The 15055-nt window shown below is 46.5% G+C and overlaps 2 non-coding genes across 2 annotated transcripts; both read right to left on the bottom strand.

Moving 5' to 3' along the window:
• Positions 1-3943: 3943 nt before the first annotated feature.
• TRNAG-CCC (transfer RNA glycine (anticodon CCC)) lies at positions 3944-4016 on the bottom strand. The gene has a single exon. It is a non-coding gene; the product is annotated as a tRNA-Gly (tRNA).
• Positions 4017-5864: 1848 nt separating this feature from the next.
• Positions 5865-5937, bottom strand: TRNAE-CUC (transfer RNA glutamic acid (anticodon CUC)). Its single transcript has one exon. It is a non-coding gene; the product is annotated as a tRNA-Glu (tRNA).
• Positions 5938-15055: the final 9118 nt, after the last annotated feature.

Genomic DNA, 15055 nt, shown 5'->3' with positions numbered 1-15055 from the left:
TTCATTGGTTGAAATAGCTGTGATCCCTCCTCTGTCATCTGTGCCGGTACTGTGCGTCCCACCTTGCTTCTGGGGCTGGACTTCGAATCCCAGCGTTCATTGCGCAGGGGGAAGGCCGGTCTTCAGAAGTCGGAGGCGCTATGTCTACCGGGACTTGTAGTTTTTGTTAATAACTTTAATAGCCAAAAAACAAATCAAAACTCGTGGTGCTTAATGCAGAAACTTTGCAAAATCTCGAAGAGCCCAGAGGAGAAAGTAAAATTCAACATTAATCTCACCAATGAGCGCTTACTGCTAATATTTTGTTGTACCCCTATTCCACCTTTTTTCTAGGCGGGTGTAAACGGTTGCCGTTTGACAAATTAATTTTTTTCATATGGTAGCGGTCAATCGTGAACATTGACCGGTGGCACTGAATATTTTTCCATAGTATAATTTTTTTTATTTTAAAAATTTTATTTATTTTGAACATGGTACAAGATGCAAGTTACAAAGTGGTCTAATGAAAAGTAATTCACATCCGGTGCCCCCAGCCAGTTCCCATCCCCTATTCCACAGCAAGTTTAAAGCTTCACACTGATGCATTATAAGGACGTACCACAAGTTGTCCCAAGCCCTAGATTGTTTCCAATTTTTCCTGCTATAAACAACTGTTTCCTTTTAGGTCTAAGCCAATGTCTGAGTTGAGAGGGACCTGATTTAACTGTCAGATTTCAGCAGCCAGCTTCTGCCTCTGGGTCCACAGATGGCTTTATATATGCCCTTATTACACTGTGTTGTAATGATTTCTATACTTATCTGTCCCTGCTATCAGGCTGTGAGCTTCCAGTGGACTGGGTCCTTGATCAACAGATCTCCATGTCTCTCCGTTCAATATAGGTAGGGGACTTGGTAAATAATAATAGCAAACATTTATTAATGACTTCCTCTGTGCCAGGAATTGTGCTAGGCACATTATGTGCATAATGTCATTTAACCCCATCATAACCCTAGGCGTTAAGGATTAGAACATTCCCTCTTTTATAGAGGAAAAAAAAATAAGGCTCAGAGAAGTGAGGTAATAAAAGTTAATGTTTGTTGAGCACTAACCATGTCAGACACTGTGCTCTTCCTTTATGTGGATACTCTCATTAAATCCTCAACCCTAGGTAATATATACCATTATTATCCCCATTTCACAGAGAAGGAAGAGGAGAGGTTAAATTAGTTGCCCTAAATCACACAGTTAATTAAAGTCCAATGCCAAATTACTAACCACTGTGCCATGCATCTTATACGCATTCATTCATTTAACAAGTGTTTACTGAGAAATTGCTCTCTGACAGCATTATGATACACATTTGGTATAAATCAGTGAACAGATAAAATCCTCTGCCCTGAACTCCCTCAATCTGATAAAGGGCATCTACAAAAAAACCTACAACCAGCATCATTCTTAGTTGTAAAATATTTACTACTTTTCCCTTAAGATTGAAGTAAATCAAGGATTTCCACTCCCACCACTTCTGATCAAAATTATATTGGAGATCCTAGCTAGTGCAATAAGGCAAGAAGAAGCAATAAAGGGCATAAAGATCAGATGGAAGAAGTAAAACTGTCAATATTTACATGTGATGTAATTTTTTTTTTTTTTGGACGCTCGTCTTGTGGGATCTTAGTTCTCTGACCAGGGACTGAACCTGGGCCCTCAGCAGTGAAAGCATGGAGTCCTAACCACTGTACTACCAGAGAATTCCTGTGATGTGATTGTTTATATAGAAAATTCTAAGGAATCGAAATAACTACTAAAACTAATAAATGAATTTAGCAAGGCTGCAAGATACATGATCAATATACAAAAATCAGTCTTATGTTAATATACTTACAGGAAACAATTATAAAGGGAGATTTAAAATAATTCCCTTTACAATTAGCATCAAAAACAAAAATACTGGGATTTCCCTGGTGGTCCAGCGGTTAAGGCTTCACCTTCCAATGCAGGGGGTGCAGGTTTAATCCCTGGTTGGGGAGCTAAGATCCCACATGCCTCGCAGCCAAAAAACCAAAACATAAAACAGAAGCAATATTGTAACAAATGCAATAAAGACTTAAAAAAAAATGGTCCACATCAAAAAAAATACTTAGGAATAAATTTAACAAAAGATGTGCAAGATTTCTATACTGAAAACTACAAGATACTGTTGAGACACATTAAAGAAGATCTAAATAAATGGACATGTATATACCATGTTCATGGATTGGAAAGTTCCTTGCTTTCATGGAGCTTACATTCTAGAGCAGTGATCCCCAACATTTTTGGCACCAGGGACCGGTTTCATGCAAGACCTGTTTTCCACAGGGGGGTGGGAGGGGTGGTCCAGGAGGTAATGCGAGCGATGAGGAGCGGCAGATGAAGCTTTGCTCACTCGCTGCTCACCTCCTGCTGTGCGTCCCTGTTCCTAACAGGCCACTGACCGATACCAGTCCATGGCCCGGGGGTTGGGGACCCCTGCTTTAGAGGGGAAGGCAGAAAATAAGCGATAAATATGCTAAATAAGTAAATTCTAGGGAAAGTCTGGGACACTAGAGGAGTCCAGATAAGGCAACTAACCCTGCTTGGATGTGGGGTCAGCAGGGGGTGCCTAAGTTGAAACTGGAACTATGAGTAGGCATGGAGCAGCTAAAGCATGATCAGAGACTTGCAGAAAGAATCTGGGGCCCAGGAAAGATTCCTGTGAGTGTAGGAAACTGAATATAACAATAAAATAAATGACGATTATTTACCATCATGAGAGAGTTTCCTTAGTTTCTTGTGGGCAGCTGTGATAATTATATTGTCTGAGATGACCTAGAGTGTGTAGAGATCTTTTGAATCCAGAAAAGCAGCTCTCTGCTCTCCTTAACCCCAACCAGAGCAAGGCATCGATAATCTTAACCCTCCAAAATCGCCCCATTTAGCTCCTGGGTCACCTTTAATTCCTGATCCTGTGCACTAGGGAGCTATGGCGCTATGGAGGGAACAGACAATGTTTAATTTATCTGTTAAGAAAATCACTCTGCCTCTCTTTGGAGGATGGATTGTAGCAAGGAGAGATCAGAAACTTGCAAGAGGACAGGTTACCATATCAATACCTATCTATTTCTCTCCAATCCTTCCCTAGTCCAAACCCTTGTTATCTTTCACCTGGACACCTGAAAAAAAGCTCATTCAACGATCTAAAGACCTCCCCTAAAGTAGATTCTCCATTTATTAATTCAGCAAATATTTATTGATTACCTACTATGTACCAACCTCTGTTTGAGAAACTGAGGATATAGCAGTGAACAAAATAGAAAACTGTCCCAGCCCCTATGGGCATGACACTATTGGGGAAGGGAGACAAAGGAATAATTAATGTAATTTCAGGTAGTGTCAAATCCATGAAGAAAATAAGTCAAGGTGATGAGCTAGAAAATGAGACAGTGTGGCTGCCAGCCTCTAAGATGATCCAGTGATCTTCACACTTTGTATAGTCCTTCTTTGTTTTGTTTTTAATTAATTAATTAATTAATTAATGACTGCCTTGGGTCTTCGTTGCTGTGTGCAGGCTTTCTCTAGTTGTGGCGAGCAGGGGCTACTCTTTGTTGCGGTACGCGGGCTTCTCACTGCGGTGGTTTCTCTTGTTGCAGAGCATGGGATCTAGGCATGTGGGCTTCAGTAGTTGTGGCATATGGGCTCAGTAGTTGTGGCTCACAGGCTCTAGAGCGCAGGCTCAGTAGTTGTGGCGCGTGGGCTTAGCTGCTCTGTAGCATGTGGTATCTTCCTGGACCAGGGCTTGAACCTGTGTCCCCTGCATGGGAAGATGGATTCTTAACCACTGTGCCACCAGGGAAGTCCCTGTTTTGTTTTGTATTTTAATTTATTTGGCTACACCGGGTCTTAGCTGCAGCACGCGGGATCTTCGTTGCCACGTGCAAGATCTAGTTCCCTGACCAGGGATCGAACCTGGGCCCCCTGCATTGGGAGCACAGAGTCTTAACCACTGGACCACCAGGGATGTCCCCTGTATAGTCTCTTGCCACGCCCAATCAGGACTGCTCTGTGTGACCAACAGAATGCTGTGGAAGTGACAGAATGTGACTTTCAAGGCTGGATTCCAAAAGACATTATGACTTCCACCTTGGTCTCTTGAATCACCTTTTCTGTGGGAAACTGGCTGCCACATTGTGAGGACACTCAAGCATCTTTGCGGAGAGGCCCATGTGGAGAGAAACTGAGGCCCTAGCCAACAACCAGCAACAGCTTGCCAGTCACACAAGTGAACCTCCTTGGAAGTGGACCCTCCAGTCCCTGTCAATTCTTTGGATGATCACAGCCCCAACCCAAGGTCATGGGAGACCCCAAGCTAGAACCACCCAGCTAAGCCACTCCTGTAGGATTCCTGACCCACAGAAACTATGTGTGATAATACATTTATTGTTTTAAATCACTAAGTTTTGAGGATGTGACATGTGAGTAGTAATCTGAGTAACAAGAGGGAGTCAGCCATGAGGTGATGAGGCGGGGTGCTCCAGTCAGAGATGATAGCAAGTGCAAAGGCCCTGAGGCCGGAGCGTGCTTGACACGCTGGGGAAATAGCCAGGAGGCCAGTATGGTTAGAGCAGAACTAAGCAATGCGGAGATTGGGAGGAGAGGACGTCAGAGAGAGAATGGGGGGCAGGGGTGGGTTATTGGAGTCTGGTGGGCCATAGTTCGTGATGGGAGCCAGTGGGAGATTTTGAGCTGGGGTGTAGCATGATCTGATGTATGTCTTTTGAATGTGGTGCTGAGGGCTCAGTGGAAAACGGACTTAGCAGGTGGAAGATTTTTTAATTAATTAATTAATTTGGCTGCACCGGGTCTTAGTTGCAGCACGTGGGATCTTCATTGCCACGTCTGGGAGCTTTGTTGCGGCATGTGGGATCTTTTAGTTGCGGCATGCGGGATCTTTTAGTTGTGACATGCCGGATCTAGTTCCAGGACAGGGGATTGAACCCAGCCCCCTGCACTGGGAGCACGGAGTCTTAATCACTGGACCACCAGGGAAGTCCCCGGAAGAGGTTTGAAATGAGCATCAAATGATGTTTCTCCCCAGCTTAAACCCTCCTATGAGGGTGAAGATCTTCCACAGCTTTCCATCACCCTCCAGAACCATGGCTGCAAGGCCGGCTAGGCCAGGCCCCTGTCGACCTCTGCTCCTTCCTCTCCTACTGGGAAGAGCTTGGATTTTATGGAGGGAGAGGCAGGTTGGGGGTTTAAACTTGGGGAGGGAATTCAAACGGGCTGTACTAGATAGTCTGCCTGCTGGCAATGAACGTTAAGCATTAAATGGGCTTAAATGGGAACTGAAAATATTTGAAACACATTTCTCACATTTTTGGCTGATGAATGATTTTAGGCAGATGAGAAAGGAGAGAAGAAAAAAAAAGATTAAAGGGTCATTGCAGAGAAAACAAATCCTCTTTAAGGAGACAGAGCTGGCCAGTTGCCTCTGCACTTGTGATTCCATCAGTGGTTCTAAAACGAATCAATCGGGAGCTTTAAGAAAAACATGAATGCTCCAGCCCCATCTTGGAGCAACATAGTCAGGACCTGCGGATCGGAGGGCGAGATCAGGCATTGGTATCCTTTTACAGTGAATATATTTTTATTCATCACAAGAAAAGAAAATATAATTATGTGATGCGATGGAGGTGCTCCAACACTGCAGTGGTAATCATACTGCAGTGGTCATTGTATGTATGGATCAATGTGTGTCAAATCATCACAGTTACAATAGAAACTTATACAGTGTTATAGGTCAATTATATCTCCGTTTTTAATTTTTTTTTTTTTTTGCCATGCCACGCAGCTTGTGGGATTTTATTTCCCTGACCAGGGATTGAACCTAGGCCCTCGGCAGTGAGAGTGCAGAGTCCTAACCACTGGACCACCAGGGAATTCCCTAAACATTTTTTTAAAGAATATATTTTTATCAAGAACTGACTAGATGGGGACTTCCTTGGTGGCGCAGTGGATAAGACTCCGTGCTCCCAATGCAGGGGGCCTGGGTTCGATCCCTAGTCAGGGAATGAGATCCCACATGCATGCTGCAACTAAGAGTTCACATGCCACAACTAAGGAGACTGCCTGCTGCAACTAAGGCCTGGTACAACCAAATAAATAAATAAATATATATATATGTGTGTGTGTATATATATATATATATATTTTTTTTTTTTAAAAAGGAACTGACTAGATGTCAGGGACTGTTCCAACACCCACGGACACAACAATGAACCCAATGAACCAAGGAGATAAACGATCAGCTTTTGTGGCAGGCAGGACATTTCAGAGTGTGGAGGGGAATTACAATGTCAAGTTGTGAAAACCACAAAGAAGGCATTTATTCAGGTTGTCCTTGAATAAGATTTCAACATTTTGTCCAACCAGGTGTTCATGGCCCATCTCTCACCCTCTGTTTTGCTCTATGCAAACTTAAGTCTGGCTTGTCTCCTCCCCCCAGGCCCTCAACTATAGCTTCCCTCTTCTCCGAAGGACTGAAAAGTGGGACATGCCTCCTCATCAGCTTCTCCTGAGAACGCACTGACCCCAGGAAGACACACTTCCTATGTGTCTTGCAAACCACCATGGTTACTTTTCCTCATCTAGGCAACTTCCCCTTGACTGCGAAACCCTCTTACCCTAGATAAGCAATGTCTTTTTCTGTCTGACTTTTAAGATGCTTGCAGATTTTGTTTGTTTTTTGGCTGCACCACGCGGCTTGTGGGATCTTAGCTCCCCGACCAGGGATTGAACCTGGATCCTTGGCAGTGAAAGAGCGGAGTCTTAACCACTGGACCGCCGGGGAATTCCCGCTTGCAGATTTCGGAGCTCAGAGCATTCTCTCTACTGCAGTGGGCATTTTGAATAAAATTAACTCTGTCCGGAGTATTTGACACCTCCAGAAAGTCCTTGTGTGTTCTTCATTAAGTTACTTCCGAGATACTTTCTAGTTTTTTTATCGCTCTTGGGAAGGTTATCTGATTTTCTGTTACTTTCCTGGTTGGTTATTGCTGGTATATAGCAGTTTTCTTGACAAAATAACACCTCTCCACTTTTTATCCTCCCCACACCCAGGTATTCTCTTCCTTGTAAAAATGATTTCAAGGATGTACTCCAGAAAGTGAACATGTGAATCCAGGGAAGAGAAGGCTTGGGTTGTGAGGGTTTTACATGTGAGGGAACAAGGTGTCCCTGTGACAACAGACTGAATAATTTGCTTTATGAGATTCTGGGTAATACTTATTTTCTTCTTCCCATTTTTTGGGGGTAGGAGGGAGTTATCCAAAAAATTTTACCATTAAGATTGCTTTGGGGACTTCCCTGGTGGTGCAGTGGTTAAGAATCCGCCTGCCGGTGCAGGGGACAGAGGTTCGTGCCCTGGTCCGGGAGGTTCCCACATGCCGCGGAGCGGCTGGGCCCGTGAGCCATGGCCGCTGAGCCTGCGCGTCCGGAGCCTGTGCTCTGCAACGGGAGAGGCCGCAACAGTGAGAGGCCCGCAAACAGGAAAAAAAAAAAAAAAAAAAAAAAAAAGAATCCGCCTGCCAATTCAGGGCACACAGGTTCGAGCCCTGCTCCGGGAAGATCCCACATGCCGCGGAGCAACTAAGCCCGTGAGCCACAACTACTGAGCCTGCGCTCTAGAGCCTGTGAGCCACAACTACTGAGCCTGTGTGCCACAGCGACTGAAGCCTGCGCGCCTACAGCCTGTGCTCCACAACAAGAGAAGCCACCACAATGAGAAGCCCGTGCACCTCACGAAGAGTAGCTCCCACTCGCCGCAACTAGAGAAAGCTCACGTGCAGCAATGAAGACCCAATAAATAAATAAAATTCTAAAAGAAAAGATTGCTTTTGTAACCTGGGGTGGGGGGTGGGAGAGAGGAGAAATGTCATTTTGGGTTTTTTTCCCAGCTTTATTGAGATATAATTGGTGTATAAGATTGGGTTTAAGATGTACAGTGTGATGATTCGATATACATATATACATATACATATACATATATACATATACATTCGATATACATATATATATACGTATATATTCGATATAACATATACATATAATGTTAGCTAACACCTCCCTCACTTCACACGGGTACCATTTTTTTCAGTGTGTGTTGAGAATATTTTAAGATCTGTTTTTCTGTGCTTTCACTGCCGAGGGTGCACGTTCAGTCCCTGGTGGGAGAGCTAAGATCCTGCCAGCCGCGTGGCATGGTAAAGAAAAAAAGTTAAAAGATCTACTGTCTTAGCAACTTTCAAGTATACAAGAGAGTACTGTTACCTGTACTCATTAGATCCGCACAATGCATTCATCTTCTAACCAGAAGTTTGTATCCTTTGCCCACCTTCAGCTATTTCCCAAGAAACGTCATTCTGAAAGCAGAAATGTCAGGGCAGGCCAAGCCGCAGGGAGTGGCTGGGGCCCTTCCCATTGCCCCCTGAGCTGTTCTGTTCCCTGTGGCTTCCTGGATGTTTGCCTCAGCTTCAGCGTCCTATCCATCTCTGGACCTGGATATCCCTCTGGTGGACACAGACTTGCCGCCCACTTGTGGTAAGTAAGAGACATGAGGAGATGAAATGGAGGGGTCTGAAGGCTCTGATGGGAGCCTTGTCCTCCCTGCCCCTCAGACCCCACCTAACCCTGAACTGCTCATTCATCTCTGCTAAAAGCAACTCCCCCTTCTAATCTCAAGACTTTGCCCCCCAGGCTGCCAGACCTTCCCTCCCTCCACCTTTGTGTCCCCCTCTGGGATTCCCTTCCTTTCCCTCCCCCCACTTCCTTGGCCCCCAGCCCATCCAAGGATCAAGACTCTCCTTTAGTGTCTCCACTTACCTGAAAATTATCCTACTACACTGATCTGGTTAGAAGAAGAGAATTTTCTGCGAAATGCTAGTAAATTGTCATCATCAGTCTACAAATCTATGATTTCCATGTGAATGATGTCCTTTTAGGTGCGATGTCCTTGTTCAGTGTTAAACCTGCACAACTGTACAAGGCGATCATATGTCCTATACACCTGGCAGATGCCCAGAAAGCTGGGTCTTTCCTGGACACCCATCCATCCATCCACTCCCTCTCCAGGCTTTCCTGCATTCCTCTCCCACAAGATGTGGTCTGTGTGTTTATCTCTTAGACGACCGCTGGCTTGGAGCACTGGCTATCTGTCTTAACAAAGTCCTTCATGAAGACACATCAGATCATCCACGAGGCGTAGCAGAAGCAACAGACAGAAGGCTGGATAAAGTGAGCTGTGTGGGGAAGAGAAGGGTGAAGTAGAGGCCTTTCAGGGAAGATGCAGAGCCTGCTCTTGCAATTTCTGGGACACGCTGGGGAGAAAGGGAGGGGTCCAGGGTGAAGCAAGGCTTAGTGCGAAGGGGTCATCTCCCCGCTCTCCCCTCTTCCTCCACCAGCTTGTCCCATCTCCTCCTCACTGCAGACCCTCCTCTATAGTTGTGCTGTGACTCTGAGGACACCCCAGGGTGACAGCTGGGTCCCCTACAAGAGTAACAGCTCACGCAGCAGAAGGTTTCACATGCCCCTCAAAGACAGCAGATGCCTGGGGCATGAAAAAGAGAGTCAGTATGTTAGATCCACACTCGCTGCCCTCCTATACCTTCCTCTCTACAACAGGGGCTAGAAGCCTGCGAACTACATTTCTCCATCTCCTTTGCCAGATGGTTTCCTGTTAGTTTCTGTCAGTTGGAAGGCATAAAAGCAAGAAGCTTTTTTCCCCCCTGGCTTCTGGTGACGCCCTGAGGGAAGGTTGCCAAACTCAAGCTTCAGAAGTCCTGCTCAGGCAGCCTGGTTCCTACTTCAGCAACATAGCAGTCTCTGGGTGACACCGTCATTTTCTTGTTACACTGACCCTGGGGATTCTAGCAGCTTCCCGCAGCTAATAATCGGTGGTAACCCGATTATGCCTCTTTTACTCCTCCAGCCCTTCCAGCCTCTTGGTGTCCAATTCCCTGTATTACATTCCCTCTGGTTTAAATGCCTGGAGTGGTTTCAGTTTTCCTGATCAGATACTGATCAAGAGGGGAGGAAGGGCATCGCTCTGGATTCCTCTGACAACCGCAAGCCCTGGGGCTCTCTCTCCCCAAGAGTAAGATGACTCTGGAGCCAGACTGTCTGTATTTGGAGACTGACTTTGCCACTCAGTAGCTGTTGATCTAGGACAAGTTGCTTCATCTCTCTGGGCCTCCATTTCTTCATTTGTGAAATGGGAACATAATAAGACCTACTTCATGGAGTTCTGGAAATTATTCAATACATGCAAACACCCAGCCCAGGGCCAGCACCATCTCACGTACTGTGTGTGTATGTGTTAGTGGTTATTGTTTTAGTACATGTGATAGCATGTGAGGCCTTAAAATGGTTCTGGCTGTCTGTTCTAGACCGACTCAGGTGATGCCAGGTAAGTTAGTTCTCTGTTTTTTCCATTCCCTGTAAAGTGAGGATCTAGCATGGAACGGTAGGACAGAATTACGCAGTTTTCTGCGTATATAATCTAATCTTCTTAGGAGCTACGTTTTTCTTTTGTTTTGTTTTGTTTGTTTGTTTCTTGGCTGCACAGCTTGTGGGATCTTAGTTCCCTGACCAGGGAGTGAACCCAGTGCTCCCTGCAGTGGAAGAACCAGGGAAGCCCTGGAATTTCTTATTTAACTTTTTATTAAAGCATCACACACATCCATTTTCATCATTGTGGAACATTCTAGTGGGCACTGCTGGTTGAGAGAATAAGACACAGAGAATGAGGTATCATAGTATTTAGAAGAGCAGCCTGAAAGTAAGGGGGAGGGAAGGGAGCAGGAAGTTGGCAGGAAATACCTAAAGTTGACATATTTTGAGAGAAACAGAGTAACCACCAGAAGAAATAAGAAAGAATGTGAAAGGTTTTGCTTTTCAAGTGGGCTACTGGGGATATGGTGGAATGGACAGGGCGGGTGCTAAGGACTGAACTGTGTCTTCCCAAAATTCATACGTTGAAGCTCTAACCCTCAATGTGACTGTTATTTGGAGATGGGGCCTTTAAGGAGGTAATTAAGGTTACATGAGGTCATAGGTTGGGGCCCTGATCCAATAGGATTAGGGCCCTTAGAGGAGACACCAGTTTTCTCCCTCTCTCTGGCCCAACAAACCCTCATCCCTGGGTCCCACCCCTCCCCACCCCCAGCTCACTCATTGGCTGGAACAGGCTTAGGGGCGTGGCCTCCACACAAACCTGGTGGTGAATCTCTGGGTGCAGCAACCGAGGCTTTAAGATAATGACGCTCCCTGCAGTGAGAGATCCAAGCCACCACACCTCCTCAGCTGGCAATGTAGCCCCTGGCATGGCACCTGCAAACAATGAGGGATGCCTGGGAGAAATGGGGAGGGCTGATGTGGAAAACATTAGTCCTGGTCTCCAAATATTTCCAGCTCTCCGCCTCCTGGCCACTTGGTAGAATTGCACCTCCCCATCCCCTTGAAGTTAGGCTGGCCCCCTTACTCGCTTTAGCTAGTGAAACGTAGCCAAAGCAAAGTCCTTGGCTTTGGGGAGGAAGCATTTAAGAGCTGGTGGGCTCTTCTCCACCTCCCTCACTGCTGCCAAGTTGTTCCAGGGGTAGTGCTTCAGCCAACCTGGGTCCCTCGGTGACTGTGATGAGCAGAGCCTCCTGCTGAGCTGCGGATGAGCCACTGAGATTTGGGAGTCTGTGTTTCTGCAGCATAAACTCGCCCGTCTTTGCCAATACAACTGATAAGCTCCAAATCTTAAAAAAAAAAAAATTTGTTGGCCTTCCCTGGTGGCACAATGGTTAAGAATCCACCTGCCAAAGCAGGGGACACGGTTTGAGCCCTGGTCCGGGAAGATCCCACATGCCACTGAGCAACTAAGCCCGTGCGCCACAACTACTGAGCCTGCGCTCTGGAGCCCACATGCCACAACTACTGAGCCCGTGTGCCACAACTACTGAAGCCCGCGCTCCTAGAGCCTGTGCTCCGCCACAAGAGAAGCCACTGCAATGAGAAGCCTGCACACCGCAACAAAGAGTAGCCCCCGCTCGCTGCAACTAGAGAAAGCCTGCGCGCAGCAACAAAGGCCCAACGCAGCCAAAAGTAAATAAATAAATAAATTTATTCAAAAAAACCCAATTGTTTCCGAGTATCGTTAAGAAATGCTCACCAGGCTCACACCTTGGACAACACTGTTGGGAGAAAAAGCAGCTGGCTCATTTTCCCCTAGGTGGGTCTTTTGCAAATACCCGGTAAAGTGTTCCTAGGAATCTTATTGAATGATCATATCTCATCCAAAATGTTTTATTGCTAGGTGAGAAATACTCTAGTGGCAGCAACCATGGCACACACATCCCAGGACAGATGTCAGAGGGAGTTGGTAAGGTCCTCCAGGACCATCAGAGCCTTCCCTGCCTGCATCCCTGGAACCAGCTGAAAGAGTAGTGTAGGGGGTTAAAAGGTGGCCCCCCCCAAATATATGTTCACATCCTAAGCCCCTGAACCTGTGAATATGACCTTTTTTTGGAAAAAGGATCTTTTCAGATGTAATGCTTAATAATGAGTTTCCTTTTGGGGTGATGAAAAAATTTTGGAGCTAAAAAAAGGTGATGGCTGTACATTGCGAATGTACTAAGTGCTACTGAATTGTTCATTTTAAAATGGTTAATTTTATGTGAATTTCACCTCAATTAAAAATAGTAATATTAAATACATTACGAAATAAAGTGCTGGCAAAGATGTGGAGCAAGTGGAAGTCTCATTCACTGTGCTGGGAATTGTAACATGGTATGACCAGTTTGGAAGACAGTTAGGCAGTCTCGTAAAACTCAGTGTTCACCTGCTCTGTGACCCAGCAATCTCAGTCCTAGGTATTTACCCAAGAGAAATGAACAGCTATGGTCACACAGAGACCTGTACGCAAATGTTTACGGCAGCTTTATTTATAACATCCCCAAAGTAGAAATGGCCAAACATCCCTCAGCAGGTGAAGGAGTGATTGTGGTCCACCGTCCAAGGGGGCACTACACCGCTATGAAAGCAATGAGCTGCCGATATAGGCACTGACCATCCAAGATTACTTGGATGCAGAAGTAATCTAAGAAGGAAAGAAACCAGAAGAGTGGCTGCCCATGGGAGGGTAAGAGCAGGAAATGACCAGGAAGGGGCACGAGGGAACTTTGTTCTCTAGATTCATAGGGGTTTGGGGTACCTAGATGGATGCATTTCTGAAAACTCCACGAGTGTACATGTAAGATTTGTGCATTTCACGATATGGAAATTCCACCTTAAAAAAAAAGGGAACGTAAATAAATATTGAACTCTGGTTAATGATACACATGTTGCAGGATTTAGGGTGTTCTGATGTCTGGAACTTATTTTGAAATGCATCCAAAAATATGGGACTTCCCTGGAGGTCCAGTGGTTAAGACCCTGCGCTTCCACTGCAGGGAGCATGGTTTCGATCCCTGCTCAGGGAACTAAGGTCCCACATGCAAAGCAAACAAAACAAAACAAAGAAAACAAAAATATGATGTATGGGTGGATGGAGGGATGGACAGTTGGCTAAATGTATGATGAAGCAAGTACAGTAAATGTTCACACCTGTAGAATCTAGGTGGTGGGGCAGGGCAGGCACCCGAGGAACACCTGGCATTCTTTGCTGTTCCCAATGTCCCATCGGAAGGCTCTCAGCCCCACTCACCAGCCGATGCTTGATGGCCACTCCTGTCCCATTTCAGTTTCCATTTCTTCCTCCAACAGCGATGCTGCTCAGAGCTCCACGTGCTTCCCGAGTGATGCCATCCGTTCCTGCAGCTTTGATGACCAGCTCTGTGGAGGGGCCTCTCACGGCCTGCAGCACAGAGCTCCAGGTCCAAAGCTGCACTCAGCCCCTTCCAAGACCACCTTCTCCTCACATGTGCCACCTCAGTAAGGGAACTGCCCTCCTCTGGGCTGCCTCAGACATCCTGTCCTGACCCCTCATCTCTGTCACCTGCCACATCTGACCCAGTTACAACTCCTATGTGCGCTATTCTCTGAGTCTCAAATCCATCTGATGCCCAGCCCCTTGATCCTCCTGCTTTGTCATCCCACCAGGCTCCCCACTCGCCCTACCCCCACCCCATCTTGCCCTGGCCAACCCATGTCCTACACCTCCGCCAGATGGAAGGTTCTGACTCCAGTCGTTACTTGAATACAAGCTCTCCCCTGCCCATGTCTGTAACACAGCCTTCAAGGCTCTCCAGGACCTGCCAACTTCCCAAGCCCCAGTGCCACCTTCCTTCTCCTTGCACACCTCACCCCAGACAGTGGGTCACTCCTGCTGGAGCCCGGTGCCAAGCACAGGCTCTGGTGCAGAGAAGGTCCATGCCCCAAACACTTGAATGATGCCTGTACCGCCGCTGCGGCTTCAAACTCCTGCGCCGCCTTCTTCCTGCACAAGCCCCACGGGTGTTTGCAATGTTCACCTTCCAAGCAGCCATGTGCTCAGCCCCAGGACGCTGGATCTTTGATTAGTCTAAGAACCAGACGTCAGATCTCTATTTCCCCTCTTGCCATGGACCAACGTAGGGAGGGTCACACCATCTAATCCAGCCAATGAGACCTGAAAGGAAGACTGAGGGACTTCTGGGAAGCGTTTCCTTGCTCATAGATACATAGACAGTTTCTTTTCTGCTTCTGCACTTGGCTGGGTGAGGAGGTGAAGTCTGGAAGATGCTCTAGCCATCTTGCCATCACGAGCGGTACTGCTGCCCCAGACCGGCAGTGTGGTAAGATGGGCTGAACCTGAGTGAACTTGGAGTTAACTCTTTTACCAACCCTGAAACCACCCTACCTTCTTACCTAAGATGATGAACTCCTGCCTGTTTAAGGCAGCTGAGTTGGTGTTTTTTGGGGTTTTTAAAAAAATACTTACTTTTGGCTGTATCGGGCCTTAGTTGCGGCACACGGGAACTTTCCTTGCGGCACGTGGGCTTCTCTCTAGTTGTGGCACGTGGGCTCCAGTGTGTGCCG

Source organism: Delphinus delphis, chromosome 20 (genome assembly GCF_949987515.2).
Source record: "Delphinus delphis chromosome 20, mDelDel1.2, whole genome shotgun sequence".
Lineage (NCBI taxonomy): Eukaryota > Metazoa > Chordata > Mammalia > Artiodactyla > Delphinidae > Delphinus > Delphinus delphis.
The sequence above is the reverse complement of the archived record's forward strand: the minus strand, read 5'-3'. Positions and strand labels throughout refer to the sequence as shown.